This window comes from Sceloporus occidentalis, unplaced genomic scaffold (assembly GCF_023333645.1).
Source record: "Sceloporus occidentalis isolate IW3139 unplaced genomic scaffold, rSceOcc1.0.p SCAF_260, whole genome shotgun sequence".
Taxonomy (NCBI): domain Eukaryota; kingdom Metazoa; phylum Chordata; class Lepidosauria; order Squamata; family Phrynosomatidae; genus Sceloporus; species Sceloporus occidentalis.
The window spans coordinates 825,059-841,028 of NW_028317240.1; positions in this window are offsets into that span (position 1 = coordinate 825,059).

Below are 15,970 nucleotides of genomic sequence, written 5' to 3' on the forward strand. Positions count from 1 at the left end.
TACACCTCGGTACGTGTGTGCAACTCTATTGGTCGTTTCGGCAGGGGGCTCGTCTGCCATCAACGAATGAGGTGCATTCTGCAGTTCTGAAATTCATTTGTTGATGCCAGACCAGCCCACTTCCGGCGGCCAATAGAGTCGCACACACGTACCTTCACGGCGCGAACGCATCTGCTGCTGCTGCTCCGATGTGTTCTTAACCCCATATTAACCCCTGCTACGCAGCCGGGATGAAACGAGCACGAATAATGGCCACGAATATTCGCCAGAAAAAAAGACAGTAACGGGCGAATATTCGCGGAATACGAAGGGTTTTTTTTCTCCGAAGACGAGTACGAAGACGAACACGAAGAGCCCCCTGGTGCCCAAGTCTAGTAATCAGTATATCAGAGCAAAGGTCAGGAAGCCAGAATTCAAGGTAATCAATATATTAGAGCCGAGGTCAGGAAGCCAGAAAACAGATAGCCAGGGTCAAGCTGGATCAAATACACGGTATCAATGTAACAGATAATGCACTAGGACAGGATACATTAGGTGTTTTGAATGGTATGAGCTGAGTTCTTGCTTTTTTCTGTACTTATTGGTCATTATTATTCTTGCAGCAACCTGGGACCCCAAATGTGTATGCCTTTTATGCATTTTTAGGTCATGCACTCCCCTATTTTGTGTACATTTTTGTGTTTGTGTAATGCATATCTGCAGGTTCTGACCAAACCTTAAAGTTGAGCAGCCTCTTCTGCCACTTAGGTGCCTTCATAATGGTGAAGATAAGGCTTAAGAACTATATGGCCAATGAGTGTGATAGAATCCCCAACATATATGCCTTAGATTGGTGGGTTTTTTGAATAGTATACACTGAATTCTTTGTTTTCTATAACCGTACACAAGTCTGTACTAAACCAAGATTCTATAACATCAAAGTTGTCTTTGGACATCCTTAGCGAAACTGGTGAATCTAAACACAGAGGGTTCCAACAAAAGCTGATTTTGAGGACTACTTAAATCCCCTTTGTAAATTAACTTTTTCTTTCTATGGTTATATCGTCACTCTCTGCCACAGACAGCAAACCTATAGATTGCAATCTTGTGTGAGCAGAACTTTGCCGGTTTATTCTATTAAAATTGCCTGCAATGTTTGTCATCATCTGGTCCTCAGGGTCAGGACAATACGCAAAGCCTGTGGTTGATTATCAACTAGTGCATTAATCACACAAAGACAGGATTTATTTTGGGCACAGTGTAATTATGCATAACCATTATTTGGCAATAATTCAAAGCAAGGAGACATATGCTGTAGCTTTATTTCTTGTTATAAAATAAATCTTGATGATAATTCTAAGAATCATTATTAAGCAATGAGATCATTGATCTGTACTCTTTGATTGCGCATGTAAATGAAGTGGGAATTAAAACAAGTGCTTGGGGGGTTGCATTCCCCAGGCACAGATATAACATTAAAGGGATTTCTGAAGCCCTACTTGCGTTCATTAAATATTTTCTCCTTGTAGCTCATAATTTACTGTCATCAAAAGCAGATGCTCCTTTATTACCCCGATGAGATGAGTTTTACCACAAAGAGCTAAGTTATCTGAAATAAATGTTTATAGCAAACACTAATTGTTTCTCCTCCTTAATTCAGATTTAAGGTGATGGTGAAGAGAAATATATGGCCCAATTATGATCATGGGTGGCCGGATCACATAGGTACAAGGGACCCACTGTACAGCGCTACAGAATTTGATGGCGCTATATAAAACAATAAATAATAATGTAATAATAGAGGGTAGAAATAAACATTGGACCATTCTACTGGCTTGCTAAATATAGAAACAGAATTTGACAGCAGAGAAGAGCCATTCAGCCCATCTAGTCTGCCCATTTCCCTTTCTGTAAAGACGCAGACCTTAATCAGTCCTTCATCTTGTCTTAGATTCAGGATAGCTTTATGTCCATACTTGGAGCCCTCCCCCTTGCGGGATGCGGATGGAAGGTACCGCTGATGTCGGTGGGTGGTCCTGCTGACGTTGAAGTCGCGGGACACGTACTATTTATAATGGGGAAGTGGGTTAGGAGTGTAGCATGACACACCACTGCTCTTGTGACCCAGAGTGACCAGAAAAGCATCTCTTCACTCAGAGTCTACGGAGTGAAATCTGAAGGGTTCCCAGGTAGAGGACTGCATTGAGAGGCGGGTCCCGCCAAACAAATTGCGGGCGGGAGCGGGCGGTCAGGCACTGTACCTGCGGATCCTGGGTCCTGGTAATCCCGCGCAGTCACGCAAGGCTGCCTTCTCGCTGCTCCCTTACAGTGTCTCTTCTCTTTCTCCGCCCAGGAACAAAACAGAGTCACTTGATGTGATGTCACTTCCTGTGACTCCGCCTTGTTCCTGGGGGGAGCAAGAGAAGAGACGCTGTGAGAGAACAACTCGAGGGCAGCCTTGTGGGACTGCGCAGGAAATCAGGTAAGGAGGCGGACGCGACTGGCCACAAATGTGGCGGGAGCGGGCGGGATTGGCCACAAATGTGGCGGGAGCGGGAGGGAGCGGGCAGGAGCGGAACACCCACATTGCGGGAGCGGGCGGGAGCGGGATTAAAAAAGTAGTCCCGCGCAGGGCTCTATTCCCAGGTATATTTATACCTCACTGTATAAGCCTCTACCACTTCTGAGACTGTTAGGAGACTGTTCTATTTATCTAATATCTTCTCATTAAATTAAATCTTTCTTACTTTACATGTAAGTCTTGAGCCTCTAGTTTTAGAATGGACTTTTAAACATTTCTCCTAATTTGAAGCAAATTTACATCTCTCTTCTCACTTCTTTCTTCCAATCTACACATATTGAGATCCCTATTTTGTAATGGTTATAAGACCTCTTTTCTGTTGTATTCATAATGCACAATGTTTAATTTAATAATAATGCCCATTGTTTTGCTTGTTCTACTGATGATTTGAACTAAATTACTGGATGCATATGGAAACATATCATTAAACACAACGTATGCACGAGAACTAATCCAGGGACAAGAAACTAGCTGTTTGACAGAGCTCCATCTATTGTCCAATGTTCTATTCTCTCTTTATTTTAATAATGCTTTTTGTTGTTTTCCAACAAATGGAAAACTCATGGTCAATGAGATGTTGCAAATGAATACATTTTAATTGATTGATTCTCTTTTTTGGCAAATGAATGTCATAGACTGCTGTGAAAAAGTATTTGGCCCTTAACAATGTCTTTTATTTTTGGATATTTGTGACACTGTAATATTTCAGATCATCAAACTAAATTTAATTAAATTTAAGATAAGGCAAGTATTTATTCTATTTTTGTTTTGTTTTTTTATTCAATTATATTTCATTGACTTCTTTAGTCCCAGGGGTTTTTGGTACCTCAAAGCCCAGAGCAATTTTTGCGCTATGTCGGTTCAGAGATTATTCTCTTTTCCTGTGAATAGTGTACCCATTGTGACAAACCCTGTAGCAGGAGGGCCATACATGTCACTTTTAGGGGTCCTAAGCACAGTCCTCTAAGGCAATCAGTCTCGGAAACACCAGCTTGTAACAAAACAGATCTTTATTTTTAATTGCTGAAACCCCAAAAACCAAATCATAAAAAGGAAACCTAGCTCCCAATTGGAGCCCTCTCTAACTGAACTATGCTGGTCCAGACTGACCAGCCTAATCACCCACTAACTCAACCTCCCAGCCAGACCCACCTACGCCAGGCTCTGGAAAACCTCCCCCAGACAGCACACAAATGTCCAGGCAGGTATTGCCTCACTTGGCTCAGGGATGGTCTTCTTGTTCAGGGCCTCTCCTTGCCCTGGGAGCGCAGGGAACTTCCTTTTGCCCCAACAGTCTCTCTGAGTTTCAGGCTCCAGGGGTTTTTAATGCCCAGCACCTGTGCCTGAGGCCGGCCCCATAGGAATCACGGACCGGATCCTGCGGACTTCTTGCCTCCTGGAAAACCCGGCATGGAATTTCCACAAAATGGGGAAAAGGAGCATTGGCCCACCCTGCTCTCCAATTGCTCCACCCCAGGGACCCAAAATTATGATCTGGATAGCACCTGTACCCAAATGCCACACTAAGCATCTCCCTGGGGTTTACACTGTCACACCATGTAAACTATATATTGTTTTTTCAAGCACAGAGATTTCTTTTGATACCATAGTTAAATTATTAGCTAAAAGTTTAGGATGAGAAATTTAGTAAAAACTAGCGAAAATTAGAAAAAAAATATTTTTTTATATAATTTGCCTCTGAATCCTCACAAAATTAGGTAAAGTGATGGAAAGTCCCCTCCAAGTTTATCAATTCAGGTTTTCTGATTTCAAAAAATACCTAATTTATATAGAACATTCCCAGTACTTATAGGAAACATTTTATAAGGTGTACATTATTCGTATAATTTTTATATTAGGTATGAAGGGATACCAAAAATACCCACAAACGTATATATTTATGTAAAGCAGACAACCCAGACTATCGTATCAGGGGTATTTGGACATTCTACATGCAGCTATTTGCCACCAATCACTGTCAAAGGTGGCCGCAGAAATTATTTCCTGCGCTGCTTAGATTTTTTTTGCACAGGGTATGTGTTACGGCATAGAAACCTGGCAAAAATTGTTTAGCTGCATCTCCTGATTGCAGAGATACCCCACATCCTTAGTTTTTTTTTCTTTCTAGAGGGCCCCACTATTGGAGCAAAGAAATGAGAGAAAAATATATTCATCATTGTATGAACATGAATAGCTTAGGCATTCAATATTCTGAATTTAATGAAAAATAGAGATTAGGTTACCATGCATTCCTCATTTTAGTACACTTTAAGTTGTGCACAATATACTTTAAGGCAGTGGTAATGAAAAAAAGAATACAAGGAAATCATTCAGCACTGCAAAAAATAATAACATATCATTTGCACTGATACCAGAGAAAATTACTGGTTTTATTGTTTGTGCTGCAGTATGACGTAAACATATATGCTAGTAAGCCTCAGTAGAACACTGCATGCCCAGAAATCAAAGACGGTTTTGAATGCTGCACTAAACATACTTGGAAATACTCTAGGTACAGGTTGCCAGGGCAGATTTTATAGAGGGAGAGATAAGGAGAAAGAGTAGAGATGAGATAAAGAGAAAGGAGAGATGCAGAGAGAAAATGGATAGATAATGAGGAAGGAGAGGGAAAAGTGAAATAGGATGAGATAAAGAGAAATGGAATAGATGAGATAAAGAAAAAGAGTAGTGATAATGAGAAAGGTGGAATCAAAGAAAACAGTAGAGATGAGGGGATCAAAGAGAAAAAGGAGAGATAAAGATAAAGGGTAGCGCTAAAGAGAAAAGAAAGAAAAAAAAAATAGAGAGATAGGGAGAAAAGAAAAAGGGGCAGTGGGTAAAAAAAAAGGGTAAAGAAAGAGGAGGGGCGATAAAGAGAAACGGAACAGATTAGATAAAGAGAATTGGAAGAGATGGGGAAAAATTTGAGGTAAAAAGAGGAGGAGAGAAAAATAGAAATAGTGTGGGGAGACAAAGAGAACAAAAATAAAGAGAAAGCTGTCAAGGTCCATCCAGGCTGCGAAGCGACATTTCTCTGATTTCCCCTGTCTCGCTACAGTTCCCCCTTTGCTGTAATCCATTCCTGGATTTCCATATGCTCTGTTCTGTGCTTCTGATTCCGTGATTCCAGTTCTGCTCTTTGCTTCAGCTCTGTTTCCTTAATAAGGTGTGCCCCACCCGTTTGTTATGTTTGTCTCAGTCTGCAGTCCTTCTTGGTTTTGTGTTTAGATTCAATGTTTAGTTTCAGTTGATTAATATTCAGTAGGCAGGGTTTAGTGCTAGGACCCACCGAATATTGGAGTACTTTGGTGTAGTGGTGGGCTAAGCATACTATGGCCATATGATGTGACGGAATCTCCAACTAGTCCTAGGCTAGTTCGTGTATTCATGTTTGTCTGTCTCTAATGTAACTTTGCCCTCTTTTCCCTGAATCATCTGAGGATCTCGGTTCCTCTCTCCTCTCCCCATGTCCTGGTTAAAATCCTATCCTTGCTTAAAAGAGAAGCGTCTGAGGATCTCGGCTCCTTACTCCATCCCTTTGTGTTCCTTGCCTTGTTCCCTGTCCTTTGTTGTGTCCTGTACATGTATGTCTTGTCTTGCTAGGTTCCTTGCTCAGTCTCCCTGTCCCTTGCTCCCTCTGCTCCCTCAGCTGTTACTCTGCTTAGCTTCCATACTCCCAGCCTGCAGCATACATACATATATATATTGTGACAGTGAACCAGGCATGGTGGTGGATAACATATACCGTATTTGCTCGATTATAAGACGACCCTGATTATAAGACGACCCCCCAAATCTTAATATTAATTTAGGAAAAAAAGAAAAAGCCTGAATATAAGACGACCCTATAGGAAAAAAGTTTTACCAGTAAATGTTAATTCATTTAAACACTTTTTTTAATAAAAGCTATGCTTGAGAAAAATATTTTGGTTTTATTTCCTTCTATTTTCCAACCTGTCCCCCAGTTATGCACATCTGCCCCAGAAGTGCCTTATACCCCCTATATGCCACTGTGCCCCATGATATGCCTTTTAACCCTCTAAATGCCACAGTGCCCCATAATATGCCTTTTAACCCTATATGCCACTGTGCCCCATGATATGCCTTTTAACCCTATATGCCACTCTGGCACTTAGAGGGTTAAAAGGCATATTATGGGGAAGAGTGGCATATAGGGAGGTTTAAGGCATTTCAGGAGGCAGAGTGGCATTAAAGGGGTTAAAAGGCATTTCACAGAGCACTCTGCCTCCAGAAATGCCTCAAACCCACATTTAACACTCCCCCTCCCTCCTCCAAACTTACCGGTGCTTCTGAGTTGGGGGGGGCGCATAACACAGGAGGGTCCAGGTCCCCTGCATCTGAGCCCCAGGTGCTTAGTCCGGGCAGCATGTAGAGCTCCACGCGAATCGCGTAGAGCTCTAAGCACCGGGGACTCAGAAGCACCGGTACGTTGGAGGGGGCATAACACAGGAGGATGCAGGTCCCCTGCATCCTCCTGTGTTATGCCCCCCCCCTCCAACTTACCGGTGCTTCTGAGTCCCCGGTGCTTAGTCCGGGCAGCGTTTAGAGCTCTACGCGATTGTATCGTGTAGAGCGTAGAGCTCTACACGATACAATCGCGTAGAGCTCTACACGCAGCCCGGACTAAGCACCGGGGACTCAGATGCACCGGTAAGTTGGGTCGGGGGTTAACACAGGAGGATCCAGGTCCCCTGCATCTGGGTCCCCAGTGCTTAGTCCGGGAAGCGTGTAGAGCTCTACGCGATTGTATCGCGTAGATCTCTACACGCAGCCCGGACTAAGCACCGGGGACTCAGAAGCACCGGTAAATTGGGGGGGGGGGGATTAACACAGGAGGATCCAGGTCCTCTGCATCGCTGCGGGGGATCTGGATCTTAGTCTCATAATCAGACCTATTTGAGGTCTGATTATAAGACGACCCTGATTATAAGACGAGGGGTATTTTTCAGAGCATTTGCTCTGGAAAAAACCTCGTCTTATAATCGAGCAAATACGGTATATTTCTCAGAAAATACTGCAGTGCAGTGTATTTGATAACCCCAGGGAGAATGGTTTGTTACCAACAAAATAATGGTAATGTTGTAGTTATGTTTGGGTCCCTGGGGTGGAGCATTTGGAGAGAAGGGAGGGCCAGTGCTCCACTCCACAGTTTACTTGCAGCAGGTGATGAAGCCAGTCCAGGAGTTCTGGTTCTCTCAGATTGTTACTCACCTGTTACCAATGAGCAACAGGGGGCTGCTACAAAAAGGAGCCCTGTCAGTTATTCAGGTGAGAAACATACAAGCGGTGAGTGAGACTGCATTTTCTCCTAACAAATCTGCTGAACAGTTCCTAAAGCAAAAAGGTCTGTACTAAATGTTTTTGTTGGTAGCGGGTAAGCCGCCCAACGATAGTTAGTTGTTGTTTGTCAGTAAGTGCTCAGAGAGCACTTTTTGTTTGTTTTATTATTGTTTGTTTAAAGACCTTTTAATAAAAGGACTACAATTTCTAAAAAGAATTCAGCCGTATGTGGTATTTCAAACCTTAAGACTGTGTGGTTACATGATCCCAGCTCACAATATATACATACTTAAATATACATACACCTACACAAAATCATCAACACGGTATCACCACAAACCATAATGCCTTGTTTAGAGGCAGTGATTTTTTTACCATTGGGCCATTGACATTGCGTTTCCACCTAGATGAGTTGGTCAGTTCAGCAAAAATCAGCCCTATTTCAAGAATTTTGGGCTGGTCCCAGAATTCTCCCCTAGGCCAGTGTTTCTCCAAGACCTAAGGCAACACATTGAGACTGCCTTGCCGGTGCTGGAAACAAAGTAGAGGATATTTGTGCACCTTGACAAATCCAGTGGTCAAAATAAAAGCAGGACATTAGTTTTCCAATAGTAACATAGAGCTTTACTAAAAATTCCAAAAAAGCCAAGTTTCTCACTGCCAGAACATCCAGAAAAGACTGTTTATTGAGAAGAATATTTGAGTTGCTTAAGCACTCATCAGTGACAGCAATCTTTACTGGAACATGGGTGTTTATGTAGCTTGTTACCACACACCAGAGATCTATCACAATTAATAAATATCACACGAAAACAGAAAACATATTTTGTTTATTCATTTAATTTCACATGATCTCCTTGGAAATTGGTATAACTGGATTACATTTCTATAATGTTTCCGAACTGACACATGATACCTAAAAAGTAAGTACATATAGGTTATGTGTAAAAAGGCCATTACAGGCAGATGAGTAATCGGTGAAAAAATACATGGTTGCCATGGTGATTACCAGGCATGTAGCTAGTCATATTTTTAGGGGTGCAGGAAGGGGAATACTACGAGGCGCTGAACTACTCCCACCAATGTCCACTCATTTCTGACATTTCTCCACTAAAGTCCCAGCATATTCCATCCATCTTCAGCTCATTGCCAGCCTACAAATACTTTACCTTTTTACAATTAAATGCCACATTAATATAAATTCGCAAGTGTAAGATTTGATCTGGCAAGTGGTAATTTACCATTGCCAGCATAAATTTGTTGTTTCCATGATGAATTGCCAACATTTCATTTGTTTAGATCAATGCTCTTAATCCTACAATTAAATAAAATTCCAATTTCAAAGGGGGAGAAACATTTAAATCTAAGATCATAATCTAAAACTAGAGGGTCGGAAGTTTAGATGTAACGTAAAAACTTCTTACTTCACTGAGGGAGCGGTACATTAATGGAGCCGCTTCTCATCAGAAGTGGTAGAGGCTAATACAGTGAGGGAATGCAAACATACATGAGATAAAGCTAGTCTGAACCTAAGACGAGATCAAGGACTGATTAAGGTTTGAATCTTTATATCAGTAAAAATGTGCAGACTAAATGAGCTAAATGGTTCTTATTTGCCATAAAACTCTGTATTTCTATTAAAATATGTTATATTATTATAGAATAATATAAGGTTATGTCAGTTATATATCTTATCTAGTGATCTATGTTTATATAAATGTTTGTTTTACTAGCATCTAAAATGATGCTACTAATCTATGTAATTATTTATTGCAAACTTACCAGACATGACACGTGTTTATTGTTGTGTCTCTGGCTTATTTTTATGCAAAGAGTGTGCCTTGAATTTATTTATTTAAGTAAACCACATCTCAATGAAATCTGATTTCTCAGATAGACAAAGGAAGGACTTTTAGATTCAATACATAGTGCATACATTGAGAGTGAAGGTCCGTCGGCACTGCCAGAATTTTCTTTTACACCACTGTCGTTACTTGTGAATCAAAAGCCTTTGGGTGAATAGTGTGTGAAGAGTTTGGAGAGGTTAATATTTTCTCTATATTTTGCAATAAACATCAAATAGAGAGTAGGCTGAGTGCATTCTGTAAAAGATAGAGAAAGGAAGAGCAATATCAATGACAATGATCCATGGTACGAATCCAAATACAATAGCTTCCAATCCATTGTCATACTGCGGACGACATCCAAAAGCTGGCGGGATCCAGAGCTGAAACAGAAAATAAAACGCTGTATTACAATTGTTTATATTTCCGGAAAGAACAATATGTGATAACCTTGGAGAGCTTCCATTGTAGAAATATCTTCTCCAGTTACTATGTATATAGATGAAACTGTATTGTGTAACATTCTACAACAGTTCTACAATTTATTTATTTATTTTTTTACAAAAAAATCCTCATGAGATGCTGAGCCATTTTTTAAAGTTTAGATTTCGGTGTCAACTATGTAATCAGATTACATTTTCCCTAACAAAGCCTAAATGTAAATGAAATGTAATCATATCATGGCATTCAGTAGGCCGTTCGAGAACTGCAATAGAGGTCTGTGCCGCAATTTATAGCTTTCTAGGCCAGTCAGGAGAGATCAGGGGATCTCCCCAACCAGCCCATGATCCCCACTGCGCTCAACAGCGAAACAGTGGATTAGCGACCCGGGACAGAGGAAAAGTGCTAGAAAATATGGACTGTCCTGTGAAAACAGGGACTGCTGAAAGATATCGTAGTGGGTTTAGAGGGCTCTAATTGTGTAAGGAACAGAAGCATCATTATAGAGCTGAGCCCTGAGTAGTTAGTAAAGGTAAGAGAAGTATTACATGTGTCCATGTGCTCCATAAACAAGAAAGTTGTTTCACACTTCCGCAGTACTTACAATCATTTTATTATGCTGTGGCTGATTTGCATTAAATATGTAGTCATTTTGAAACTCCGAAATTTCAATGTGCAGGACATAACCAAAAAAATAGATAAAGCCAGGCATAGGTAATTTTGCCTTCCAATAAAGGAGCACAGCAGCTAGCTTGTATTTCTTAGTTTATGGCTTTATCTGTGTATACAAGGGTACACTTGATGCAATTGTACTTCTGATGTGTCATCTGTTTGTCTCTTTTATAATTGTAATAAACAACTTTTAAGGTATCTGTGAGTTAAGTCTGGAGCCTTTTAAAACCCGCTAGTTATGTATTCTACATGCTGCAGGTCCGCCTGTCATATTTCACCTATCCGTGTGCATAATTAATTCACTGCATTCAATGTGTGAAGGATGTTTTATATGCGACCAGGCAACATTTGTCAGAATGACCAGTAACATGTCCAAAAAACTATCTACGTTACTGGCTACGTTCTACAAATTGGGGGAGAGGGTGTTGCCAGAAGCTCTGCCTTTTTGTGGAATTGCACAGGGAGCATCAAAACACAGGGGCAGGCAGCCTTTTGGGAACAATTTTGGACCAGCCCAGGGGCAGCACACCACCCCCGCCCGACGTAGCAGGGTCATGTAATATGAGGTTATGTGACCCAGCAGTTAACTGCGAGGCTGCTTACAGCTGGAGAGAAAGCTGCGGATGCTAAGGGGTAAGTAATGTAAGGAGTGAGAGGGGAGGCATTATACTGTACATATATGACTGTATGTACATTACAGTGTATAGGTGTTTGCATATGAGCATGTATGTATGTATGTTATCATGATTGTATATGTATAAGTGTGTAAGCATGGACAAGGTTGGCACTGTTAAGCTGTTTGAGGTACACATGGCAGAGACAAGCTGTCTGGGGACAAAGATGGCACTATCGGTCTGTATGGCAATGCAAAGCTATTTGGAGACAAAAGATGTTACTGTTAAGCTGTTTGGGCACACATATTGCAATATTAAGCTGTTTGGGGACAATGGTGACAGAGACAAGCTGTTGGGTACATATATGGCACTGTTAAGCTGTTGGAGGACAATATGTCAGAGACAAGCTATTTTGGGACAAAAATGGCACTGTTAAGCTGTTTGGGGGGCAAAGATGGCAGAGACAAACTGTTTTGGCACAAAAATGGCAGAGACAAGCTGTTTGGGCACAAATATGGAACTGTTATGCTGTTTGGGGACAAAGTTGACACTGTTAAGCTATTTTATGATAAATATAGCATTGTATGTATGGCACAAATGGTGTGTGAATGCACAGTAACAGTGGCTGCTGTCATACACATCATGATCACATCATGGACTGACCACGTGCTAATACAACCAACTTAAGCATCTGCAATCTTTTTAGTATAGTTGACATGGATGACTGAGCTTGGTGAAAATGTGCAGTCTATATTTTATCTTATAATCTCTTAAAATAATGGATAAAGCATTTGAAATGGTGCCCAAAACAACGAAATATACAAGTAGGAATGCGGAAATATTTTTCATACCTTTATGGGCAGCAAGAATAATCTCTGAATCAACAATTTTGAAATTACATTGTGTACCCATGATTACATTTTCTTACCAAACCACTCTTTTTTTGCTGAAATTATTGGGATAAAAATTACTTCTAAAACTTTTCACCGGAATAGTTCTTTAAAAATAACCACCCTTCTGGTTATCAACCAGAAGGAATGTGGAAATCTCAGATCTGCATAATATATACTGTAAGTTACATTCCTAGTCTATAGCTTGAAGGTCAGCAATATGTATTGTAATGAACAGCTGTGGGGTTTTTCAGGAGTATTTGGTTTCTAAACATCTAAGTATATTCACTTCAGGTTTGAATATTGTTGTCATAACAACAGTAAAGAACTTATCATATGAATCAGCAAATTACTTATTTCTGATGTGTTTAGACATTTTCTTTGAAACCCTTCACAGCTCTTAGTTGTGGGTAATTTGTATTCCAAGAGATGCTACATTCTGTGCATCTGCATATAGTGGCTGTCTAGTCAAGTAGTAAGCTATACAGTGGCCTATTCGCGGTCTGTCTGTTCTGGAAGATGTGTGTTTGTGTTTATGTCAGCGTGTGGTCGTTGTGTTTGGGTCAGCGTAGCAAAACATGGTCAGTAGAAGTGAGTTTCTTACTTATGAGAGATAACATCATATCTGTGAACTTCCCATGCTGGGCCACCCAGAGTGCTCTCTCTTCTGGGGGAGTGGCTTCATGTGGAGTCAGGGCTTGCTTGCTTGCGGGGTGGGGCTAGGCCCAGGCAGCCTTATGTGTCCTGTGTAGGATGAAAGCTGGGCACGGAGACCTTGGAATCAGCTTAGACAAAAACTGCTTGAAAGATAGAAATGACCAGGGAAAGCATAGCTTCACCTGGAGTCTGGTGTCAAAGATATAAAGGGAGGGATGTCGTACTAAACATAAAAAGAAATATTGTATATATTGTATTTACCTGTGAGTGCTGCAGTCTTACCAACTATCTGCTCGCAGGCAAATGGCAAGCATCTATACGTGTGCTACCGTACCAACGGTGGGCATGGGGGCAGTCCACCCCGGGTGCCACTCATCAAGGAGGGGTGGCACCAGGCCGACATTGGGAGTGCACCCTTCCAGAGATTGACTATAATGTCTGTAGCTAGAGGAGCAGGCTCGGTTGAGGAGAGCAATGATCTCCTCTAATCAGCTTAAAATTAATCAAGGGAGCAGGAGGTCTGTTAAAACAGACCTCTGATCCTGCTCCCTTGTGATGCAACTGATGCTATGGGTTGGGATTTAATGTCATATCTCGGCGCACAACACTGAAGCCGCACCCACCACCATCTGTGTCCACTGCACCAGAAGGAGACAGAAAAAAAGAGCCTAGAGAAAGAACAAAGGAGGAGATGGAGGAGGAAAAGGAGCTACAGCAGGAAAAGTGACAGTGACAGAAGAGAGGTAGGTAGAAAAAGCATTGGTAAGTGTGTTATGGGAGTTATGCTGTACCATTGTCAATTTATGTTCCGTGTATAGTGGTGGGAGTTATGCTGTACTGCCATCAGTGCCTGGCTCAGTATGTAGTGATGGGAGTTATGCTCTAAAGTAGATAACTCCCATCACTATATACTGAGGTAGACATTACAATATATGAATGTATATAGCACCAGCAGACTCCATAGCTTACTTTAGTACAGGGGTGTCCAAGTTTTTTCTGCAGTGGGCCACTTCATCAGAATTGTATACGTGCGCGGGCCGCACTCATTTTTCACTGTGACAAAAAATATGGCCTTTAATAAAATATGCAGATTAAAATAAAGTAAAATGACAAAACCTTTACTCTTCCTCTCACTGATTTCTGGGCCTTGAAATTTTTGCGACTACAAATTCAGGATTCCCTAGATTTATTCTAGGGATGAACTAAAATGAAAATTCTGGACCAAACATTCAGGGTTCACTTAGCCAAAACCGAAAATGACCCCCACCTTTAAAAATAATAATAAAAACTCACATATTTAATAAAAGTAGGTAACACACAATTGGACAAAATTAGCAATATGACTTGGCATGATAGGAGTGTGATTGCTAACAGCAATCACACTCCTATCATACCCAGGCAACCAGTAAATGCTGGTACCTAGGCATGATGGGACTGTGCTCGCTGTGATTGCTGTTAGCAATCACACTCCTATCATGCCAAGTCAGCCAGTACATGCTGGTACAGGGTGGCTTTAAGTGATGTGCAGACCCCATACTGCTGGCAGCATCACTACACAAGGGGGGCAGCTAGCTAGGTTTCAGCGTGTACTGGCTGACTTGACATGATAGGAGTGTGATTGCTAACAGTAGTCACAGTCCCATCATGCCTAGGTTCCAGCACTTACACATCCATCCAGTAAATGCTGGAACCTAGGCATGATGGGACTGTGATTGCTGTTAGCAATCACACTCCTATCATGCCAAGTCAGCCAATACACGCTGGTACAGGGTGGCTGTAAGTGATGTGCAGACCCCATACTGCTGGCAGCATCAATACACAAGGGGGGCAGCTAGCCAGGTTTCAGCATGTACTGGCTGACTTGGCATGATAGGAGTGTGATTGCTAACAGCAATCACAGTCCCATCATGCCTAGGTTCCAGCACTTACACATCCATGCTATCACACACACACACTCATTTATTCATATAATCATTCATTCACATATTCATTCCCTCAATCACACACACTCATTCAAACACACTCCCCACCCCCTTACCTACACTGCAGCTCCTCGACTTCAGCAGGGGGCGCGGCCGCCCTCTGCCTTCTCTGCTAACGCACAGAGGAAGTAGGATGTCACGTGAACTCCGCTTCCTCTGTGCAGTCCAGAAGACCCTCCCACAAGTAAGTAGCAGGGCTTGAGGTGCGGCTCGCGTAAGATCGGTTGCCCTGGCTGCCGATCTTACGCGTGCCGCACCTCGAGGTCTCGCGGGCCGCATTTGGCCCGCGGGCCGCATGTTGGACGCCCCTGCTTTAGTAAGTAAAATAAAAAATCACAGAACGAAGACAAAAAAGGAAAAGAGGGCCCTGCTGTTGTGAGTTAACAATCTTGTTAACGGTGGTACAGCCTATCTCCTATAACCATATACTGAGCCAGACATTGGCGGAAGTACAGCATAACTTCTATTACTATATACTGAGCCAGACATTGACCATGGTACAGCAAAACTCCTCTTCATCAGTAGCTTTGCCATTGAAGTAGTTAACCCTTTTCTCTGTCTTTCTATGCTTTATGGCCTAGGAATGCCCTTACTGGGAGTTGCAGCATTTTTCCACTGATTGTTTTATTTGTTTTTATTTGGTAAAATTTATGTCATGCCTGTCACTACTTAAGTGTGTTATATTTTACTTTCTATCTTTCTGCTCCACTAACCCCTTATCTCCTATATCTGCCCTCTTACTGCCCCCGTCCACTTTAACACTATTTAACACTCTCTATTACAGCCCTCACAACCTGCAATACCCACCTTCATGTTCCCCACAATCAACTGGGGTTTTTCGCCCGCCCTCCCTGCCCCTCTCCCACCCGCCCCAGTGGTGTTCTAATATATAGACAGTTAAGTACCAGCTCTATTGGAACACGCCAGTAGAGGGCACCAAACTGTAGATCCCTTTACTACCCATTACTCCCCATTAAAGCATTCCAGATCCTATCCCTCCCCATCTCTC